We start from the raw sequence: 22854 nt of genomic DNA, 5'->3' as shown, positions 1-22854 counted from the left end.
TGAGCTTTTCAAGTAGTGTCTGTTTTGGTTTCTGATTTACAGCATCCACAGTTCTTTCAGTTTTACCCAGTCTATCTAGTGTCTCTTCACAACTGAATTGCTCCAACCCAGGCAACAGTCAGACACTCTTCTGTGTCCTGTCTAGTGCAATCATATCCTTCCTGTATGGGACTCAGGTTCGATTCCTACCTCGGGCGACAGTCTGTGTGTAGTTTCCACATTCTCCCTGTGTCTGCGTGGGTTTCCTCCGGGTGCTCCAGTTACCTCCCACAATCCAAAAGATGTACAGTTTAGGTGAATTGGCCATTCTAAATTGTCCACGTTGTTAGGTGTATTAGTCAGGGGTAAATATGGGATACGGGAATGGGTCTGGGTGGGTTACTCTTCGGAGGGTCAGTGTGGACTTGTTGGCCTGTTTCCACACTGTAGGGATTCTAATCTAATCTATTCTATAGTGGCACAACCAAATCTGCATGCACTACTCCAACTATGTGCTGAATGTTGTGCTCAGCTCCATTTGATGAGCTCTCATAATCACTGAATGAGCATTTTGATACGTAGGCATTGGTAGAAAGATAAACATTAACAAGGAACCATCCCAAACCGATAGGGGGCAGTGCAGAATATTAACTGGCCCTCTAAGTTACTCTAAACAAATATGACCCTGTGTGCAGAGGATTCAAATTGAAAGGATAATGATTACAAACATAATTTTTTTTGTTAACTGTAGCATTATTTTGGCAATATGTTTGTTTAAGCAACAATTACTGGTTACAAAATTGGCGGAATTACTTAATAATGCAACAGAGATGGACTAACACCAGCAGAGACAGAGCTCTGATCCACTGGGACTGTTTCAGCTTCAGCTGTGTGTGTTAACTCAGCTCCATCACATTGTGAAGGCAGTGACACATCCGGCCCACTCTTTAATTGTCTTCTACGCCTTTGTAACTAAATGTTGACAAATTTTCAGGTCGCAACTGAAGAAAACATCAACATTCGCAGCACCTCTTTTATTTTTCCCGAAATGTGTTGTAAAGGATGAGTCAAACCATTATTCTAAGAATAGCTATTGTGCATTTACACGAGCACTTTCTTACCCATGCCATCAGGCTTCATAGGATCCAGAATCAATGTTGACAACATCCATAGTATCTCTGTTCTGACTGTATATCACAGTTCCACCACTGCTGGTGGTACTACACATACTCAGGGAAGGAGATGACATTGTCTGCAACATTGGATGTAAAATTTTCCTTCTTTCAGATACTGATAACCTAGATGGTCATCATTCAACTCTTAATTCCTATTTTTCTATTGAATTCAAATTCTACCAGCTGCCATGGTGGGACTTGATTGCAGGTTTCCAGAACATTCATTGGGCCTCTGGATTAATAGCCCAATGAAAATGCCTCTGTGTCATCCCCTGACAGTAAGTTGCCAATATGAAAGAAGAGCTCAAATGGGACTGCATCATAGTCGGATTGCAGGATGAAGCTTTAGCAGAATCTTTACAATCTAAAGAAGACCTTACTTATCACAACTTTACAGTTTTCTGGACAGACTGGGCTTCACAGGTAGAACAGAGTTCTTAACCAAGGCTTCAGTGAATTTCAATGGGGCCAGCTACTTGACTCTGACACAGCCCACTTTGTTAATTTGAGGTCTATTAATGCACTGGAAAGGCAGTAGTCATGAAGGGAAGAGGGTGCCACTCCCACCATTACTTCCTGTTCACTTTGTGATGGCAACATTTTTCAGTAGTGCCAGCTCTGCCCACATGCCATGAGATTGGTCAGAGCAAATTACAGCAGATGCTGGAATCCACACTGAAAACAACAAATGCTGCCAATCACAGTGAGTCAGACAGCATCCATGAAGAGAGACAGAGCTAAAGTTTTGAGTCTTGGTGACCCTTCATCAGAGTTGATGTGAAGTGTGGTTAGTCATTTATGGGTGACTTGCTGAATAGGAGATTTCAAACTCCAATGAGCAAATTTTCAAATCAGGACATCTCAGTCTGCAAACGTCCACGAAGAAGATGCTACCAATAATGAAGAGATATTCTTCTTAGGGGAAGCAATCATTCAGCAACTGCATGCAGCTAATAGAGAGTTATTTAGGGAAAAGGCAATAGCTCCAAAGTGGATCATGCCAATATTCAAAAGTTAAAATTTGTTAGTCTACGTATCAGTCTAAAATCTATAATTGAACCTCACCAACAATCCCTGGAAGAACTGGAACCTTTCTTCAGCAAGCTGGAAGAGTAATGAGCTTCTAGAAATTCAGAAAGCATTGAAAATGCAAAACGCTAGGCACCCAAAGGAGGTTAGAGAATCATGTCATGTAAAAAAGGCCTTTGGACCCATCAAATCTGTACCAGCGAAACTACACTACTACCTACACCAGTCCCACTTCACCATGGGACCAAGAGCAGGGTGGGAACTGGATCGGGACAGGAACTGGATCAGGGTGGGAGCTGGATCAGGGTGGGAGCTGGATTAGGATGGGAGCTGGATTAGGGGGGAACTGGATCAGGGCAGGAGCTGGATCAGGGTGGGAATTGGATCAGGGCAGGAACTGGATCAGGGCAGGAGCTGGATCAGGGTGGGAATTGGATCAAGGTGGGAGCTGGATCAGGATAGGAGCTGGGTCAGGGAAGGAGCTGGATCAAGGTGGGAGCTGGATCAGGGCAGGAGCTGGATCAAGGAAGGAGCTGGATCAGGGCAGGAACTGGATCAAGGTGGGAGCTGGATCAGGGTAGGAACTGGATCAGGGAAGGAGCTGGATCAGGGCAGGAGCTGGATCAAGGTGGGAGCTGGATCAGGGCAGGAGCTGGAGCAGAGCAGGAACTGGAACAGAGCAGGAACTGGATCAACACAGGAACTAGATCAGGGTGGGAGCTGGATCAGGGTGGGAACTGGATCAGGGTGGGAGTTGGATCAAGGTGGGAGCTGGATCAGGATAGGAGCTGGATCAGGGCAGGAGCTGGATCAGGGTGGGGGCTGGATCAGGGTGGGAGTTGGATCAGGGTGGGGGCTGGATCAGGGTGGGAGTTGGATCAGGGTGGGAACTGGATCAGGGTGGGAGTTGGATCAGGGTGGGAGTTGGATCAGGGCAGGAACTGGAGCAGAGCAGGATCTGGATCACGGCAGGAACGGAAGCAGGGCAGGAACTGGATCAGGACAGGAGCTGGATCTGGGTGGGAACTGGATCAGGGTGGGAACTGGATCAGGATGGGAGCTGGATCAGGGTGGGAGCTGGATCAGGGAAGGAGCTGGATCAGGGAAGGAGCTGGATCAGGGAAGGAGCTGGAGCAGGGTGGGGGCTGGAGCAGAGCAGGAACTGGAGCAAGGCTGGAACTGCATCAACACAGGAACTAGATTAGGGCAAGAGCTGGATCAGGGTGGGAGCTGGGTCAGGGTGGGAGCTGAATCAGGGCAGGAACTGGATCAAGGTGGGAGCCGGATCAGGGAAGGAGCTGGAGCAGAGCAGGAACTGGTTCAGGGTGGGAGCTGGATCAGGGCAGGAACTGGATCAAGGTGGGAGCTGGATCAGGGAAGGAGCTGGATCAAGGTGGGAGCCGGATCAGGGAAGGAGCTGGAGCAGAGCAGGAACTGGTTCAGGGTGGGAGCTGGATCAGGGCAGGAACTGGTTCAGGGTGGGAGCTGGATCAGGGAAGGAGCTGGAGCAGAGCAGGAACTGGAGCAGGGCAGGAACTGGAGCAGAGCAGGAACTGGAGCAGGGCAGGAACTGGAGCAGGGTGGGAGCTGGAGCAGGGAGGTAGCTGGAATAGGTTGGGAGCTGGAATAGGTTGGGAGCTGGAATAGGTTGGGAGCTGGATCAGGGTGGGAACTGGATCAGGGTGAGCCTGGAGCCCAGATGTCAGGTTTTATAGAAAGGGCAACATTCTGTGATTCTCTTAATGGTGGAACTGTCTATATGCAGTGCTGCATCAAACAGATGAGGACATCGTGGTGAAACAGTTCTGTCATTATGCCATCTCTAGAGTCTCCCTGAATTTTTCATATCGAGAAAAATAGAGTGCATTGCTTATTGAATGAACCAAACCATTGCCGCATCACAGCACCCTGAGAGTATTCTTGGTCTTCATGTATTCCAGGATGGGTCAGCAACAACACCAAGGGTCAGCAGCAAGAGAATGACCATGTTAAACTCTCTGTAAGCATCACTAATAGTGATTTACTTCTCCCTCTATGCAAACAGCCAGCTGAAAAATGCCTGCTTCATCACCTAAATTACAGCTTCTCTTTCGATCGTATCACTGCCACCTTCGCTCTCTGCTCCCTCTGTGTTCACTTGCAATCACAATCCTGGCAAATAATTTCCCTTCACTTTCTTCTCCACTCTTGTAACCTGTCAACCGAGTGAAACGAGGAGATGGAGGGCGAAGGAAAGACAAAGAGAGAGAAAAAAAATTACAAGCAGATCAGCTTGATATGGCAGGGCTGTGGGCCAAATAACAGATAACGATAAACATTCAAGCCCATTTATTTCCAAGTCGTTCCAGATAGGAGTCCAGGAACCCTGATGCGCCTCTTGATAAGATAATTGGCACTCGGCCCTTGTACAAGTGGGCCTATGGTTCAGTCATGTGTGGAAAGGCTGAAGGTAAGACAGGCCCGATAAGCAGCTGCAAGGCCTTTAGTTTATAAAACATCCTGTGACATCTGTGGAGAGCTTCAGAGGTGCAAACAAAATAGGGGATTTGATGAGCTGACAGAGATTGTAAAATATGTTCAGGCACAGTGATTAATGAAAGATGATTCCCTGATGTGTAATTGCTCCACCACAAAGAGATTACATGAACATACAGCCGGATAATCTTAGATAAATGACTTATGGTGTGGAATGTCTGAAGACAAGAAAGCAGCAGCTTGTGTTTATATAGCACCTTTCATGACTTGAAGTGGTCCCAAACCACTTTGCAGCATATTGAAGCGTATTGTAATGCAGGATTGTCGTGATGTATTAAAAACGATAACCTCTCTTCTTCTGAAGGTGCTGCCTCCTTGTTGGAGCACAAATTGACAATTTCCCTTACTTAAGGGGCATTGTTCTGTATAAGGCTGATGCCCCCCAGGAAGCATGAATTGTGGAGCTGCTGAATGGGACTGACACGCTCAATGGCTCACTCACATCCTGACTCACTCACTGATCCTCTGACTGATTGATTCACATACTCACTGACTCCCCTCACTGACTTACTGCCTGTCTCACTGACTCACTCACTCACTCACTCATTCCTTTACGAAACCAGTGACTGACTGACTCACTGAGTGACTCAATCACTCACTGACTCCTTTAGTAACTTACTGAATTACTGACTCATTCACTGACTGTCTAGGTCACTGAATGTTTATTCACTGACTTACTGACTAACTGACTGACTTGCTTACTGACCGAATGTTCACTCACTGACTGACTCACTTACCTACTCCTCATTTACTCACTGACTTGCTCACTCATGAATGCACTCTTTGACTCACTCACTCACTCATTCATTCATTAACTCATTCATTGATTGACTAACTCACTCACTGAGTCATTCACTGAATCACTCAGCCAGTCACTCACTCACTGACTCAGTCACTCTGTCACTCACTCGCTGACTCAGATAGTCAATCACTCACTCACTAACTCACTCACTGACTCACTCACTGACTCACTCACTAACTAACTCACTAACTAACTCACTCACTCACTGACTCACTCACTGACTCACTGACTAACACACTCACTGGCTCATTAACTCACTAACTTATTCACTCACTAACTGACTCACTCACTAACTCACTCACTGACTCACTCACTAACTAATTTACTCACTAACTCACTCACTGACTCACTAATTCACTCACTCACTAACTCCCTAACTTACCCACTCACGAACTCATTCATTCACTAACTCACTGACTGACTCGCTCACTCACTAACTCACTTACTCACTAACTCATTCACTCGTGCGCTCACTCACACACTCGCTCACTCACTCACACTCACTCACTCGCTCACTCACTCACTGTCACTAAGTTTGTCTTTGGCACTTCAAGTTCACACTGAAACACTTCAAGCCCATCAGCACCATTTCACAGCTACTCACCAAGAATTACAAGTAGAAGCTGTTAATCTATTTAGTTTGCCTATAAAAATAAATCAATTGGTGCTCACTGCGAATGTTTCTTTAGCTTCCCCTCAGTCCTCAGGATCAGAGTCTGTAAATTGAAGGGTGAACTCCTCTGAAGTCTGACCCTGTGTCTTCACCTTGTGTAATGGAATCCACCTGACACAGAGATGAAAGGGGAAACTGACAAACTAGCCTCCCCTCCAAGTAATATATTTTCCAAAGGTAAGGGAAAGACTATTGCATGAATCATGGTGTTAACAGGCAATTTAAAAAGCATTTGAAACTGAAAGGATTGAGGTGCAAACTGTGCGTTTATTTTGGAAAGGCTCACTCTGAGGTGCTCTGCCACTCTTCAAAAGGTCCCCCATCCTCTCGCTAATAGATACATGGGCTTGATACATTACTGAGCTGTGTAGGAAACTCCTAGCGGGCCACTATAGTTTAACCCATCCATTGAGAAGCTATCAAGATTCACTACAATGCTTGTTTGGCACCCTCACCAACTGTACTCCCTTTTGAAACTTAAAGAGAGTGGTATTGAGAAGGGCGATTATTCAGCAGCCTTTCAGATTCTGAACGGCATCCACCAAAAGCAACTGGACTGAAATCTCACCTCCTCGCCAACCTCAATCTTCAACTTCAATTGGGGTGGCAATAGGATAAACACATTTGGATATTGTGTCCTGAGGTTAGAAAAGAAATTACATCAGAGCTGATTGCTGGGCAGTGACTTTGTGCCCATGTGAACGGATGTCTGTGGGGATAGACCTCAACTGGGATGTCTTTCAAGGGTAAAAAGATTCCAACATTCACTGTGACTTTGGAGAATTGCAGCAAGATTCAAACACACATTGTTCTGTTTGTACCAAGTTGACTGAAATACCTTAGTACAGAGCAGTGATAACTCCAGATCTAAATCTTTATTCATGATCTTTAAAACATGTTTGACTTTACGGAATTTCTGGTACACACAATCTATGCTACAGCCTTTCTAGAATATTCCCAGTCTGGAGTCAGTACTTAACTCCTCTACTCTAGCAAAAGACATAAGCAATCAAGCAGTGTAGAAAGATCAGTGAACCAAACCAAGCAATCAAGTATAAATGATTCCAACATTGAGTCATACACATACTGTAGCTCCTTACAGTAAGGGATCAATAAATAATGATCAGGAATGAGCAGGTTGATTGATTTTACTTTTCTCGAATGGCTTCTGAAACCAATTGCAGTTCATTACACAAGAATGTAAGAACATGAGAAAGAAAACAGGAATAGATCATGGCGTCCATCATGCCTACTCTGATATTTAATAAAATCATGCTTTGGCCTCAACTCCACTTGTTCCAATAACCCTCGACTCCAGCACTGAGCTAATTTTGCTTCTGCTGCCCATTGACAAACTGGCCATTCCTGGACATGGAAGGTTGTCTCCACAATGCTTATTTCCATCTAATGAGTTCCGTGGATGGATATTGAATTAGGAGACTTGATGTGGCTCTCACACACTTCCCACAATCAAACAGTTTATTTAAACTATAAATTTAGGCTTACAGATGAGTCCTTTGGGCAAATACAGATTGGCCAAGGGCAATAGGTGTCGTATCCACCAATAACTATTGGTATCAGCAAGATAGAAATGGAGAAAGTTGGAATGGTTTGACTCTACTAGAGAAATTCCACTCAGCCTAGAAGTAGCTGGACTCCCAGTTGTGCATTCAAACCCAATTCAACACATAAGCATAACTGGGTAGAAACAAGTTTTGAGACAAAGTACACAGAGAGTGTAACGCAATTGGAGAGACAGAGACTGTTCTGAAACTGGGTCTTGGGCCTAAATTTAATCATTTAGCTGAGCCTATTTGATACAGATGAATTTCAGATGTCTTGCCTCACTCAGGCCTCAGGAAACTTTGTTGTGGGAGAATGTGAGGACAATGTGTTTGTCATTCACCAAATACCTTCAAGTGCTGTCAAGCCAGTAGCGTTTGGTGTCATACCAAACTTAAAGAAAGGGCGCAGTGGTTTATGGTGAAAGTGGTGTTTTAGGCTTTACATCTGGATAACCCCTTGGGGTATTACTCTGGACTGCAAGATGTCTCAGAGGTGACCCAGAAAAGGTGATGGGTTTTTCATTGATATATAAACATACAAATTAGGAGCAGAACCAGGCCATTCGGCCTCTCAAGCCTACTTTGCCCTTCAATAAAATTGCGGCTAATCTGTTTGTGTTTCTGCTTCCACACTCCCATCTACTACACTCCCATTTACCATTCTCCCATTTACCATTCTCCCATCTACCACACTCCTATCTACCACATTCCCATCTACCACATTCCCATCTACCACACTCCCATCTACCACACTCCCATCTACCACACTCCCATCTACCACACTCCCATCTACCACACTCCCATCTACCACACTCCCGTCTACCACACTCCCGTCTACCACACTCCCGTCTACCACACTCTCGTCTACCACACTCTCGTCTACCACACTCTCGTCTACCACACTCTCGTCTACCACACTCTCGTCTACCACACTCTCATCTACCATTCTCCCATCTACCACACTCCCATCCACCACATTCCCATCTACCACAGTCCCATCCACCACATTCCCATCTACCATTCTCCCATCTACCACATTCCCATCTACCATTCTCCCATCTACCACACTCCCATCCACCACATTCCCATCTACCACAGTCCCATCCACCACATTCCCATCTACCACACTCCCATCTACCATTCTCCCATCTACCATTCTCCCATCTACCGCACCACCATCTACCATTCTCCCATCTACCACACTCCCATCCACCACATTCCCATCTACCACACTCCCATCTACCATTCTCCCATCTACCACACTCCCATCCACCACATTCCCATCTACCACACTCCCATCTACCATTCTCCCATCTACCATTCTCCCATCTACCATTCTCCCATCTACCGCACCACCATCTACCATTCTCCCATCTACCATTCTCCCATCTACCATACTCCTATCTACCATTCTCCCATCTACCATACTCCCATCTACCACCCTCCCATCTACCACAGTCCCATCGATCACACTCCCATCTACCAATAACCTTTCATTTCATTGGTTAACAAGAATTATATATGCTGCCTTAGAAATATTCAATGACTCCACCTCCACCTCTGAGGTAGAGTGCTAAAGTCTCACAACCCTCTAAGAGAAAAAAAAATCCTCTGCTGGATCCCAAATTGACAAGCCCTGATTTTTAAACAGTGTCCCCTAGTTCTGATGTAACCACAAGGAGAAAGATAAGCATCCTTCTCACGCCCACCTCATTGAGACCATTCAGGATGTTATACACTTGAACTGTGACCCCTCATTCTTCAAAACAGCCCAGTGTATCTAACCTTTCCTCAAAAGACAATTTACCCATTCTAGGCTTCTGTTTACTCTCTGAACCACTCTCTAAATGTCATCCAATTATGTTACAATCTTCCAAATATAAGAAGACTAAAATTGCATACAGTATTTGAGATGTGGTCTTATTAATCCCCTATATAACTGAAGCATACAATCCTTACTTTTATGCTCAATTCCTCTCATAATAAAGGATAGGTTTCCATTAGTCTTCAGAATTACTTGCTGAATATGCATACAACTTCTTGTTAGTCATGCACTAGAGCAGCACCTTAGAATTCTCCAGTCGTTCGCCATTTAATTTCTCTTTTTATATTTTCCTTTCAAAGCAAGTAGATTTATGTGTTCCTTTCTTATACTCCATCTGCCAGAGTTTTGCTCATTTACTCACCTTGACTGTCTACAACCACCTTATGTCCTCTACACAACATATTTTCCAACTACCTTTAGGTCATCTGTTAATTTAGCCACAGTGTCTTCATTCTTTTCCATTGGTATTCACAAAGGAGAACGTTATGTTGGATGGTGAGTCCAGAGAGGGGTGTGCTGACATTCCAGGGAATGTCAATATAAAAAAGGAGGTGGTGCTGGATGTTTTGCAAAGCATTAAGGTAGACAAGCCCCCAGGACCTGATGGGATCTTTTCCAGAATACTGAGGGAGCCAAGGGAGGAGGTTGCTTGGGCATTGTATGAAATCCTTGTATCTTCTTTCATTACAGAGGAATGGATAATAACCAATGTTGTTCCTTTGTTTAAGAAGGGATATTCTGGGAACTTTCAGGTTGGTGAGGCTTATATCAGTGGTTATGAAATTATTGGAGAAGGAGGCAGAATTTACTCACATTTGGAAAAATATGTACTTATAAGTGACATGCAGCATGATATTGTGTGGGGGAGGTTATGTCTCATAAACTTGATTGAGATGTTTGAGGAAGATGAGGGCAGGGCAGTAGATGTCATCCATATGTACTTTAGCAAGGTCTTTGGAGGTTGATACAAAAGGTGGAGACACATGGGATCTGTGGTGAACTGGTAAGACGGATACAGAACTGGCATACTCATGGAAGACAAACAATAGAAGGATGTTTTTCTGGCCGGATCTATGTGACTAGTGGTGTTCCGCAGGGATCAGTGCTGGAGCCCTTATTGATTTTAATACATAAATGATTTGGAGGAGAATATAAGTGGTTTGATTAGTAAGTTTGTGGATAGCACAAAGGTTGAGGGAAATATGATCGTGAGGAGGATTGTCAGAAGATCCAGCAGGATATAGATAGGCTGGAGACTTGAGTGGAGAAATGGCAAATGGAACTTAAGCTGGAGAAATGAGAGATGATGCATTTTGGAAGGTATAATGCAGGAGGAAAGTATACAATAAATAGCAGAATCCTTGGAAGCATCAACATATAGAGGGATCCAGGTGAACAGGTCCACAATTCCCTTAAATTGGCAACACAAGTGGATACGGAGGTTAAGAAGGCATATGGCATGCTAGCCTTCGTTATTAAGCATGGAGTAGAAAAAGTGGCAAGTCATGTTGCAGCTACATAGAACATTAATTAGTTTGGTATATTGAATAAACTGCCAGAAGTAAGTGGACACTTGAGAAAGTGTACAGCAAAGGTTGACCAGGATGTTGCCTGGTTTGGAAGGTAGTAGCTTTGAGGAGAGATTAGAAAAACTTGATTTGTTTTCACTTGAATATTGGAGGATGAGGGGTGACCTGATAGATGTTTATAAAATCACAAGAGGCGTGGGTAGAATGGATCGTCAGAGTCTTTTTCCCAGGGTAGAAATGTCAATGACTAGGCGACACAGTTTAAGGGAAAAGGGGGGGTTTGTTGAAAGGAAATGCTGCGAGAGGACGTGGCAAAAGCAAATACAATAGCAATGTTCAAGAGACATCTTGTGGAGCTTGTTGGACTGGGGTGGATAAGGTCAGAAGTCACACGACACCAGGTTACAGTCCAACAGGTTTATTCAAAATCACAAGCTTTTGAAATGCTGCTCCTTCGTCAGGTGGAGGCATCTGGACAGATATACGAATAGGCTGGGAGTGGAGGGATACTGACTATGTCGGGCAAAGGTGTTTAGTTTAGAATGGTGCCATGAGTCAGTGCAGGCCTGATGGGCCGAAGGGCCTGTCCCTGTGCTGTTCTTTGCACTTTGTTTATTTCAGTCGTTGACTTAAGTTGTAAAAAGCTGTGCGCCCCAGCGCAGCACGACTCCATTCACCACATGCTGCCTACCAGGAAAAGACCCATGTATGAATACTGCCTCTACAGAAGCAAGGGTTTATTGTCTTGTTTAGCTTGATGTAGACTGAACATGCTGGAAAAAACACAGCAGGTCAAGCAGCATCAGAGGAGTTGGGGAGTCGACGTTTCAGGGTGGGGTCTTTCATCGTTGTGTTCTGATGAAAGGTCCCGACCTGAAACATTGACTCCCCATGTTTAGCTTGAAGCCGAGGCTGCCCGATAAACTCTGAGCCAATTCAGGGACAGCCAATCTCCTTTAGAACAAAGAGAGCAGCAGCAAGAGGAACAGTTGGGTCCTGTTATGTGTCTGATAAAGAAGCCAGAGCAGATTTCTCTCTATGGTCCATGGTCTGAGCTGATAGTTCAGGCTGGGACTGAGACAAAGGTGTTCTCTATTAAAGTAAAATATAAGGCTGCCATAGTCCCAAAGGAGCATGACGCTGCTCTCTCATTAGAGAGAGATGACTGGTGGTTGTTTAATCTGAGGGTCACCACACCTGAGGTGAGGGGAGAGGTTGAGAATGTAGGGGACTTCCCAAGAGTATTTTGTATTGTTTAAACACCTCACAACAGAAGAAACCTGTGTTGAGGGTTAACAATCTTGCCCTTACATTTACTACTCGAAAACATTAACCCTGGATTTGCTCCAACGCAAAATTAGATTGCGCTTTACTCTGTGGCTTGAGATGCAATTAATGTCTAATCCCCAGTTCCATTTCTGCCTCGGTCTGTGAACCTACACCATATTATAAGGAAAAACAGACAAGTCGAGTTCTCTCTGAAAAGTTAAACCCATCGGCGAAAATGATGTGGAGATCCCGGTGTTAGACGGGGTGAACAAGATCAGAAGTCACACGACACCAGATTATAGTCCAACAGGTTTATCCGAAATCACAAGCTTTCAAAGTGTTGCCCCTTCATCAGATGACCTGAAAAAGGGGCAGTGCTCCAAAAGCTTGTGATTTCGAATAAACCTGTTGGACTATAATCTGGTGTCGTGTGACTTCTGACTACATCAGAGAAGTACTTGGAAACTTCTATTTCACAGGTCACTATTCTCCAGCATGTTAAAGTCCCAATTGCTGCTTATGTTCCTGATAAAATTAAAATCTTTAAAATCTGTTCTCAATCAAACTTTCACATGTCATGACCCAGAACTTGCAGGGTGTAGTAAATTGTTCACAATAATACAACAATCTCCCAACCCTCATAAGGAAGGTAACAGAAAGCAGTTGTTTTCATGAGGTTGACAGAGTCAAGGGTGCAAACCACTTAGACATTGTGGGGATTCACAGCTCATGTGAAAAAAATCTCCCTTGGCACAAACTGCCAACTGATTTCAGAATTGAGGAAGGGTCACTGGACCCGAAACATTAACTCTGATTTCTCCCAATAGATGCTGCTGGATCTGCTGATATTTTCCAGCAATTTTTGTTTTTTTGTTCCAGATTTCCAGCATCCGCAATTCTTTCAGTTCTATTAAAGTAAAAGCCAGGTTCCGATGAAGTAGGCTGGAGAGTCCATTTTCAAAGGTCTTGCTAGGACACCAATCTGACTGACTGCCTTTATAGCAGCAATCAGCTGCTTCTTTGTGTCCACAGTGCTGATGTTTTGACCCTCTTCAGACAGAGTGGGTCAGATGACAACTATGTCTTGGATCGTCATAACTGACTCCCCACCAACTTCACAAGAAGGAGTGGGGATGGGTCATAGGTGTTGGGCTCGCCAGCAATGTCCCCGTTTTTAAAGTGAAAGGAAAAAGAACAAAAGATGGAAGAGGGGTCCATACCAGGCAACAAGCCTTTGCTCATACCCTGTTTATGCTATTGAAGGCTGTTGTTTGTGAGACTGTTGGCTTTCTCCATTATCTATACTCTTCTGAGTATTAGGTTTGGCTACACTTTGTTTTTTATTCTTCATTTCCCTGAAACACTTCTTTCTGAATTAAGAACAAGTCCCCCTCCCTTTGTGATTCTTTAATGAAGCCAACGACCAGCTCACTAGGTGGCAGCTCATGCCAAATGTCAACGCTTAAAAGCAAGGAGGGGGCTTAACTCCTTGCTCCCTTCTGCTACCCCTGTGCCTCCTTAAGAATGTGGCTCGGACTATTGATTAACTTTTGTGAGCATTGAATTTGTACCATCAGAGGCCCTTCTCAGTTAATTGATTGAAAACTTCAAATTCAATTTCTCTGGTTCCTTACAGGATCAACAACTGGACACCCATAATCCAAATGTGATGCCACTAACGTGTTATAGAATGGATTTAGATTGGGATTAATTTCATAGATCAGTTGCAATGAGACGGAATAGAGACTCACTGACTCATTTTTATGTCAGCGTTCCAAGGACGCCAGGGATAAATTTGGGCTGGCCCAACCAATGAGGCAGTATTGCTTCAATTAATTAATCAGGAAAAGCTGTCGGACTGGTCTCATGCGCCATGTAAGTGTGAGATGATGCAATGGTGATTAGAACAGCATGTGGAACTAAATGGGTTTGGTAGTGATTACTTGCTGTGTCCAACTGGTTTGGTCAAGTCATGCAAGAAGCAATAACCCGAAGTGGTTGGGCTCATTACAACGTTCTTACGTCAAAAATACCATGCAAGCCATCTCCTCTGGTGTCACTGTTGCTTGACAGGCTTTTGTTGAAAATAATAAGGCCTTGTTTTGAAAGTAACTGAACTGAGGAGGGGTTCAGGTACATCATTCTTTGAAAGTTGCATCACAGGTAGACAGGGTGGTTAAGAAGGCATTTGGCACGCTTGCCTCCATTGTTCAGACCATTGAGTTACAGAGTTGGGATGTCATGTTACAGTTGTACAGGATGTTTGTGAGGCCACATTTGGAGTACTGTGTACAATTCTAGCCACCTTGCGATAGGAAGGATATTATTAAATTGGAGGGGGTGCAGAAAGGATTTACCAGGATGTTGTCAGGGCTGGAGGGTTTGAGTTATAAGGAGAAGCTGAATAATCTGGGACTTTTTTCACTGGAGCTTAGGAGGTTGACAGGTGGCTTTATAGAGGTTTATAAGATCACGAGGGGTATAGATAAGGTGAATAGCAAAGGGCTTTTCCGCAGGGTAGGAGAGTTTAAAACTAGTGGGCACATGCTTAAGGTGAGAGGAGAAAAATTTTGAAGAGACTCGAGGAGCAACATTTTCATAGAGAAGGGGGTTTATATGTGGAATGAACTGTCAGAGGAAGTGGTAGATACAGAATTAGTCACAACATTTAAAAGACATTTGGACAGATACACGAACAGGAAGGGTTTGAGGGATATAGGGCAAAAGCAGGCAAATGGGACTAGGTTATTTTGGGAAACCTGTTTGGCATGGATGAGTTGGGCCGAAGGGTCTGAATCCATGCTGAATGACTCTATGACTCTATAACTGTATTCTCAAACAATTTCAAAGCAAGGTATATGCACAAACAAGTATAAGACTGTCAAGTCGGCCTCTTGACCCTTCCCCCTCAGTAGAAACATTGCTCTCCAGTTGGATTTCTTCTTGCACCTTCAATTGCAGCTTTATGTTGTTCAATGCTTCCTCTTTAAAAATACTATGGTTTCTGAAATTCCATGCCGTTGTTGGCAGCTCTTTAGCATAAATGGTTGTCTGACGAGCAAATTCAGAACAAATGTCTTCCATTAGTTTTCCTTTAAACCCCAAAATCATCACCCGTCCCCAACCCCGAATCTTCAAAGTGGAACACCACGGGGTCAAGGCTGTGTGGTTGTCGGTGAGTCCAGTGGTGGCTGTTGCCACCTAAGTCACAAAGATGTAGGCATGAGATGGCATGCCCAATTTAACCATGAATGGGACTTAGATATGTGTGTTGTTGGGGAGGCAATCTGAATATAAAACTAAAGGAGGTAAAAACACTAGCATGTTTATTATTCAGACGTAGCAAGTAGCTCTGGACTTTCCGATAGACCTTCAGAATATAACAGTGAAAAATGAAATGTGGATGCGGGTTAACTTGTACAACATGAATGAATAATAGTATGACCGGAAAACTGGGAATGGGGATGTTATATAATTGATGGGAGAGAGTGCGTGCTATATCGCCCTAGGGAGGAGGCTGTTGAACTGGCTGGGAAGATGATACAAACCTCACTCATGATCTTCTTGGTATCATCCAGACGGCTGAGGTGATTATGACTTTGTAGCATACTCTCCACCATCCGGCCTTATCCATGTCATCAGTCAAGTGCATATTGGTTTGACAAGACATCGGCAATGTGTAATTAATATGTTCTGAGCACAGTGCCAAGCCTGTGGTGCATTGTAAGGGTCGGGGGATTTAAGATTGCACATGGGTTCTGGATAACTTTGACTGCACATACCAGAGCCCACCCTCTCCCTTCAGCTCCCCTCCCCCCCCCTCCTCCCACCGTCAGCAATGTGGTGTCACTCTAACTACGCTTACGTTTAGTAACAACACACCCTCGCCTGTTTGCTCCCTGCTGGGATACTGCAGTGACTATCCCGACTGTATCTGGAAAGCCTCAAGATTTATTAAGGTGTTGGAAGAGGAGGGTTAGTGATCGCTGCCAACACATCAGCAAGAGCTCTGGCTTTTAGTGGCATGAAATTTATTGGAGTTTGGATGCGGAGGCTGGGGTTTAATAAATAGACACTGAGGCTCGTAGACTAGGCTCCAAGCTGACGGTGGTCCAGCCTATCACTCATCCTGACATGTAACTTATTAAAGTGTCGCATGCTGCTTCCACAGAGCAATGTTTCAGGCCTTGCTCATCTGGTTTTAATAGTCAACAGCCGGTACGGCCCAGACAAAATGGATTGTTTACCTTTCAGCTTATCGCATCTTAGCTTTAACCCGCTCAGTTCCAATTGTCAGTCCTGATTTGTATCTGTCTTCGTTCATAAGTGATACATGCAATTATAGTTTGTACATTCAGCACAGCCATTGCTCAAGATGTCAGTGATAACACTCCAGGTGTTGGCCCAGAGCTTGATTATATATAGGACGGTGCTGGTCACTGGGGGCTGTACTGTCCTAAGCTCTTTGTGAATTCGGGGCTGGATAATGGATGTTCATTCTTGGCAATGGAACACTTCCTGGCCAGACAGGATGCAGAGTGAAGCTCCCTGTCATCTTAGTATTGTGCCTCACCTCAGAAGGTTATCAGCTTGTTGTCTCCTTTTCCAATTCCCCAGCCAGAGGGCCACGTGGCTTCCCTTGGTGTCAATGTTGACTTGGGGTGTTAAAATATAGGGAGAGACCCAGTTCAGTGAGTGCAGCTCACAAGAATGGGAACTCCAACAATCAGCAGGAAGAGGAAGATTTCACCTCCTGAGTGGAAAATACAAGGCCAAGGTTTAGGCATTATATGACCCTGTCCTTTGGATGACTCAAGAGTCAAATCAGAAATAAAACATCTCCCTCTGTTTGTCTTCACTTCACTCCTCTCCTGGAAACTCTTCATGAGTGGGCTGACCGTTAGAGCTGGGAAATTTGACTATGGGTGGCATAACCAATTACAGCTGTTGCTGTTATCAGTCAACCTTGAGACATATATTTCCAGTGGAGTGACTAGAATTGGAACCTTGGCTTCTCCCCTCCCTCAGATGAAAAGCTGAATCAGTGTGGGAAATGGTATTTATATATTGACATTGTTGGGTTGGGGAATGTCATTGAACCAGAATTGAATGGCTCTGCTATGTCGAACTCATTATGACTGATCAGAGGAGAAGTGACAATGGTATTTAGAAAGCTGTTAGTATGTCTGTTAAGCTTTTTATAAGTGTGTGTTGATACGTGTCGACATATATGTGGCTGATGCAAATTGGGTTTAGGTTGGAATATGTATGCCCCCATATGTCATATTTTTCCTCACAGAGTGGTGAGCTCTTATTTACTGTCAGTGAGGAGTGTGAAAAATTCAATGGCAGCCATAGGAAGCTGAGTTATCCCAGCAGGCATTGCAGCAATGACCATCCCTTACTAAGATGATAGGGTTCGTAGCTTTGATAGGGTGCTTTCACTCTGAGAGTGGATATCCCCACTTCTATAATGACTCCTTATTTTCCTCTTCATGGCAAAGCAAGAGAAGTGGTGAGAATTACTGATGAAGTACACACGTGGGGGAGAATGCAACCTTCAGGCAGAGACAAAAACCGGGAGCAATCCTGGAAAACTGGAAAGGAGGAGGGTCAACCCGATCTTTGGTTCAGGGGTAAAGCAGGCTGGAAAGTGGCGATTCGCTCACTCCCTCAGTTTGCAAGGCATTTGAGAAAGAAAAGAAAGAAACAGCACAAGAGAAAAACGGGAAATAAGGGGAAAACTTACACAGGAAAATAAACTGGATGAAAAGAACATTCAAAGAAAGTGATCTCTTTTGAAATGTTTGCATACTTTGATGTTAAGAATTAACATTCCGATTCTATAACCATAGCTCTGAGCATGAAAATCCAGATTGCTTATGCAAGTGCCAGTTTTGTTGGTTATTATTAAGTTGAGAAAGACCTTAATTTAGAAAGGATCCTGCTTTAGAAAGTCTAGTTGACATGAAACAATGATCAAGATGAAAAAACTCAGTGATGCTTAGGACAGCACAACTGTCCATGATGTTCCTGAACAGAATGCTCGATGGAAGCAGAAAAATAAATATAATTACATCCAGAAATGTGACCTCCTTCTCAACATCCCATATTTTCTTCATGCTTTCCCTCCCAATGCTTCTTAAAGATGGCCTCCTTGTTTCCAAACTGTTGTAGATTCATAGAGTCATAGAGAAGTACAACATGGAAACAGGCTTTTTGGTCCAACCCGTCCATGCCAACCAGATATCCCAACCCAAACTAGTCCCACCTGCCAGCACTTGGCCCATATCCTTCTAAACCCTTCCTATTCATATATCCATCCAAATGCCTTTTAAATGTTGCAATTGTATGAGCCTCCACCACTTCCTTATCATTGGAGAATTCTCTCCCTCTCCTCTTGCCCAGCCCATCCTGTGATGAGGAGACCCAGACGCATGTACAACAATAGCTCCCTGTATGATTAGTGACCTGCAATAACTCATACCTACATGCATTGAGTCTCTACAAATGAGCACCTGTGAGAAAGTACCTCAGCATGCAGATGAATGAAGCAAAGAGAATTGAATGTCTTGAATGATCACAAGTCAGCACTGTCAGAAACCAAGACTGGGGGGAGATCGAGATTAGGGAGGGCAGAGGAGGACAATCCAATTTTGAGAAGGTTGCTTTGAGAAGGTTGCTTAGGTACGGCTTACTCTCTGAACCCCACCATCAGACACAATTGTATGTCAGATGTCCGCTATGTGTGGGGACTGGTTGCTCATTGCTATTTTCATTTACACATTGCAGGGTGGGTTTGTCATCTAAATGAATAAATGCTCTTGAAACTGGGAGGACCAGTAGGAGTCCCAGGTTGCCATACACAGAGAGAGAGAGAGAGAGAGAGAGAAGAACCAGAGGCTGCTGCAAATTGAGATTGCCCTCCCTCTGTTCTTTTGTTAAAGTTGAAATGAGCAAAGGCGGCTGGTCCACCACTTTTGCTGGGGCAGTTGGGGGCTGGGAGGTGGGACACCCTGTCCGAAGCATGGCCTGTGGCTGCTACAGACACAGAGAAGCTCCCCTGGAAGGTCTGACGCAAATGCCAGGCCCTGCTGCTCCAGCTCTGCTGCCAAGAGGTTGCCTCCAGGCTGCCATCTTGTTAGCCGTGATCATTTTCCTTCCCACACATGAGTGAATGCTAGCCCTGAGGCAGAGCCCCTCCTGAACAAGATTTCTGCAGAAAGAAGCAATCTGCTGTTCCCTTTAAAACTAACAGTAAGCTAGTGCTGAGAAAATATCTAGAGAACGTCACTGACCTGAGATAGTCTGGATTGCATTCCATACCTGAATTAGAAATAGAATTCCTACAGTGTAGAAACAGGCCCTTCAGCCCAGCAAGTCCACATTGACCCTCTGAACAGTCAGACCCATCCCGCTATTACTCAACATTTCCCCCTGACTAATGCACCTAACCTACACATCCCTGAACACTATGGGCAATTTAGCATGGCCAATTCGCCCAAACCTGCACATCTTTGGATTGTGGGATGAAACTGGAGCACTCGGAGGAAGCCCATGCAGACACGGGAGAATGTGCAAACAGTCGCCCAAGGCTGAAATCAAACTCGGGTCCCTGGTGCGATGAGGAAGCAGTGCTACCACTGAGCCACCGTACCGCCCCTCAGGGGTCTCCACCTCAGAGACCAGGATTCTGTGTGCTTGAATGGGAAGGAGGATGGTTGACATATACATTTCTGCTATGGATTACCACACAATCTAATTGTCTAATCTCGCTGGTCCCCTATATGTGGACTGGTCACTTTAGCCAGGCCAAACCATTGCCTCTCGAATCATTGGCTGGAGTTTTGAGGTAAGTACCAGGGAAAATCAAAAGGAAAAATAAACACAATACGTTTCGTTCCCATTTTGTATTCATTTCCACTTAATCATCCCCGCATGGCCAACAGGCAGAGAGCTTACCTGAGACTGTGCAGCAACAGATTTATTAGACTTCGGCTTTGGAGACTTGTGCTCCTCACTCAGGTACCGGGCTATGTAAACCTACACTGCTGGTGGTTTTCTTGAAACATTGGGACTCCCCGTCATATCATCTTGTTTCAATGCACCAAACCATTTCCCATCCTCCCCCGCTCCCATAATTTAAAACATCCATTTGCATGGCTCTACTCCTTGTCATGTAGACAGAGCTCAGACAACCTCCAACCTCTCCATGCGAAGCGAGTTACAGCTTGTAAGAAGGGGGAGAAACAGTCGTTTCCACTTGTCAGTGAGAAGGGAGCTGAGGAATTTCTGGTTCTCGTCAGTGGTGCAGGGTTTCTAGAGAAGAATTGACTAGGTGGACCCCTGCCATGGTTCTTTCAATGAAGAATTCCATGGCATTCATCTTCCTGTTAATTGTAGTGGTTTGTTTGATGGATGGAGAATGTGATTCAACGCGATGAGCTGAGGATTTGTTGAAAAAAAAAGCCCTTGAAACTGACAACGTTTCCTTAACATATTCATCCTCTGGTGATTTCCTACAAAATGCTCAGTGCCATAAATTAGGCAGCACTGAATTTCTTTTTAATTGAGAGAAGAGCAGGGGTTGGATGTGGGGGTGGTGACTGCTAGGCTTAATGGACAACTTCAACCCTCCGAGACCTCAATTAGCTTTTTGCAAATGTTGCCATTGTCGGAAAAAAGTCAATTGGCACTTAATGTTCAATACGGGACTTTTGGCTGTGTTTAACATCGGTGCAATAAAGAGGCTTTGCACAAGTGCTAAACTTAGGAGTATAAATTCAAACCTTCAAGCGTTGTAACCTGGGACAGCTTTATTAGCATTGTAGAAAATGACAACAGAAAAGCGTTTTTGATCAGAGTTTTTAGTCCCACACCTGTGAGCAACCCAAATTTTAGTCATACAAAAGATACTTTTTTCTGAAAATGTGGAATCATTTATGAAATAAATTTGTGTACAGCAGTCAGTTTCTTAATAAATTATAGAAAAGATACCACGTGTCAAAAGAACTTAATTTTGATCGCTTTTTTGAAGGTTTGGAAATGAGTATAACTAGTGGGAACTAGCCCCCCCCCCCATCCCCGCCCCTGTTTAATTTGATTCTGCCGGTGGTGGGTGGCTTTTTTTTGGGATGGGGTCAGATTTCAGCAGTTGGATTGTGAACTAGCGCAAAAGATTGTGGAAACTCAACTTAACGTAAAGTCGTGCTCAAAATTTCATGACTCTTAGTGCCAGTTCACCCAGCTTTGGGCAAGTTGTGTAGGAGAGTCAGGGTAACTGTGGAAACCCCAGGTCATATAGCTGATGATGTATGTACGAGTGTAGAACAGAATAGCAATATATTGTCATGCGTGTTTTTAGAAAAAAGCATACATTGAAAAGTTTTATGGTTGGCATACTATGGTGCCTAAAGTAATGACAGAAGTCATAAATAAGAAGAATAAAGAAGTGAAACTTTATTACAGTTCAGTTAGGGACTCCTGGGTTCATGGTACACTGATAAGCCAGGCAGAAGCCACCACAAGACTGGACCGAGACCACAACGCTGAGCCGAACCTGGGACCATACCTTCACTCTGAGCAAGTCTAGAGTCAGGGAGAATGTGGAAGGAGAGGATAAGAATAAAGGTTTATGTTAGAGTGGGCAGCAGGAGTGATAATGATACAAAGCAAATGAGGTGATAGTGAGAAAAGTATAGAAAAAAAAGAGCTGTTTCCACAGAAGTGGTGGTTTAGCACTCTGGTGCAGAGAGAAGTGAGGATGATCTGACAAGAGAGGGTTATGGTAGCCGTGAAATCTAGCAGAAGAAAAGCAGCCTGACTCGAGGTGCAGAATGCGCTACCAGTTCGATAAACTAAGTACAATCCCAATAGGGACCCATATCACAAGGAACAACAATTTCCATGTTGGATTTTGGAACTCAATTTCTGCTTTAAGTTTAGTGTCTGTGCGAAGCCTTGTCTCCGACACTAAAGCTCATCCTGGGCTATGACCCCATATCATTAGTCAGGTGGCAGGCACCCCTTTTAATTTGGTCAACGTGAACATTTACCAACTGGGACATCAAAGTGTCTCCCCAGGAGGAAACTCCAAATGGCTCTGCTTTGTTTTCTCACAATAAGATGCAAATTTTTTGGAGCACAGACTTGAATCAAAACAAAAGTGATATTTGTGGCTGACATTGTGCTCAAAGCGGAGACTGTTGGTCTTCATCACTAGCATCATCCAATTCTCCTGCAAGGTCATTAGCCTGAAATACTAACTGTTTCCTTTACAAAATGCTGCCTGATCTGCTGAGAATTTCCAGCTCTCAGTTCAGATTTCCTGCATCTTGCAGATTTTTTCTTCGACTTTGGCATATCTAACCAAATCTTGGTCGGATGCAAGTAAGTTTGCGTTTAGTACTAATCCACAGTTACTCTGACATTGGGTTGAGTTGGATAGCTGACCATTTATGAGCAGGACTGGAG

At 44.3% G+C, this 22854-nt stretch overlaps 1 protein-coding gene across 1 annotated transcript in view; it reads right to left on the bottom strand.

Annotated features, from left to right (window-relative positions):
• The window catches only part of ap5b1 (adaptor related protein complex 5 subunit beta 1), a 173918-nt gene extending 153556 nt beyond the window's left edge, over positions 1-20362 (bottom strand). The window contains exon 1 of the mRNA XM_072586695.1: positions 20344-20362. The gene's annotated coding sequence lies outside the window, so the exon portion shown is untranslated. The remainder of the gene's footprint in view (positions 1-20343) is intronic.
• Positions 20363-22854: the final 2492 nt, after the last annotated feature.

Source organism: Chiloscyllium punctatum, chromosome 16 (genome assembly GCF_047496795.1).
Source record: "Chiloscyllium punctatum isolate Juve2018m chromosome 16, sChiPun1.3, whole genome shotgun sequence".
Classification (NCBI taxonomy): domain Eukaryota; kingdom Metazoa; phylum Chordata; class Chondrichthyes; order Orectolobiformes; family Hemiscylliidae; genus Chiloscyllium; species Chiloscyllium punctatum.
Note: the sequence above shows the minus strand (reverse complement) of the source record. Positions and strands in the feature narration are given on the sequence as shown.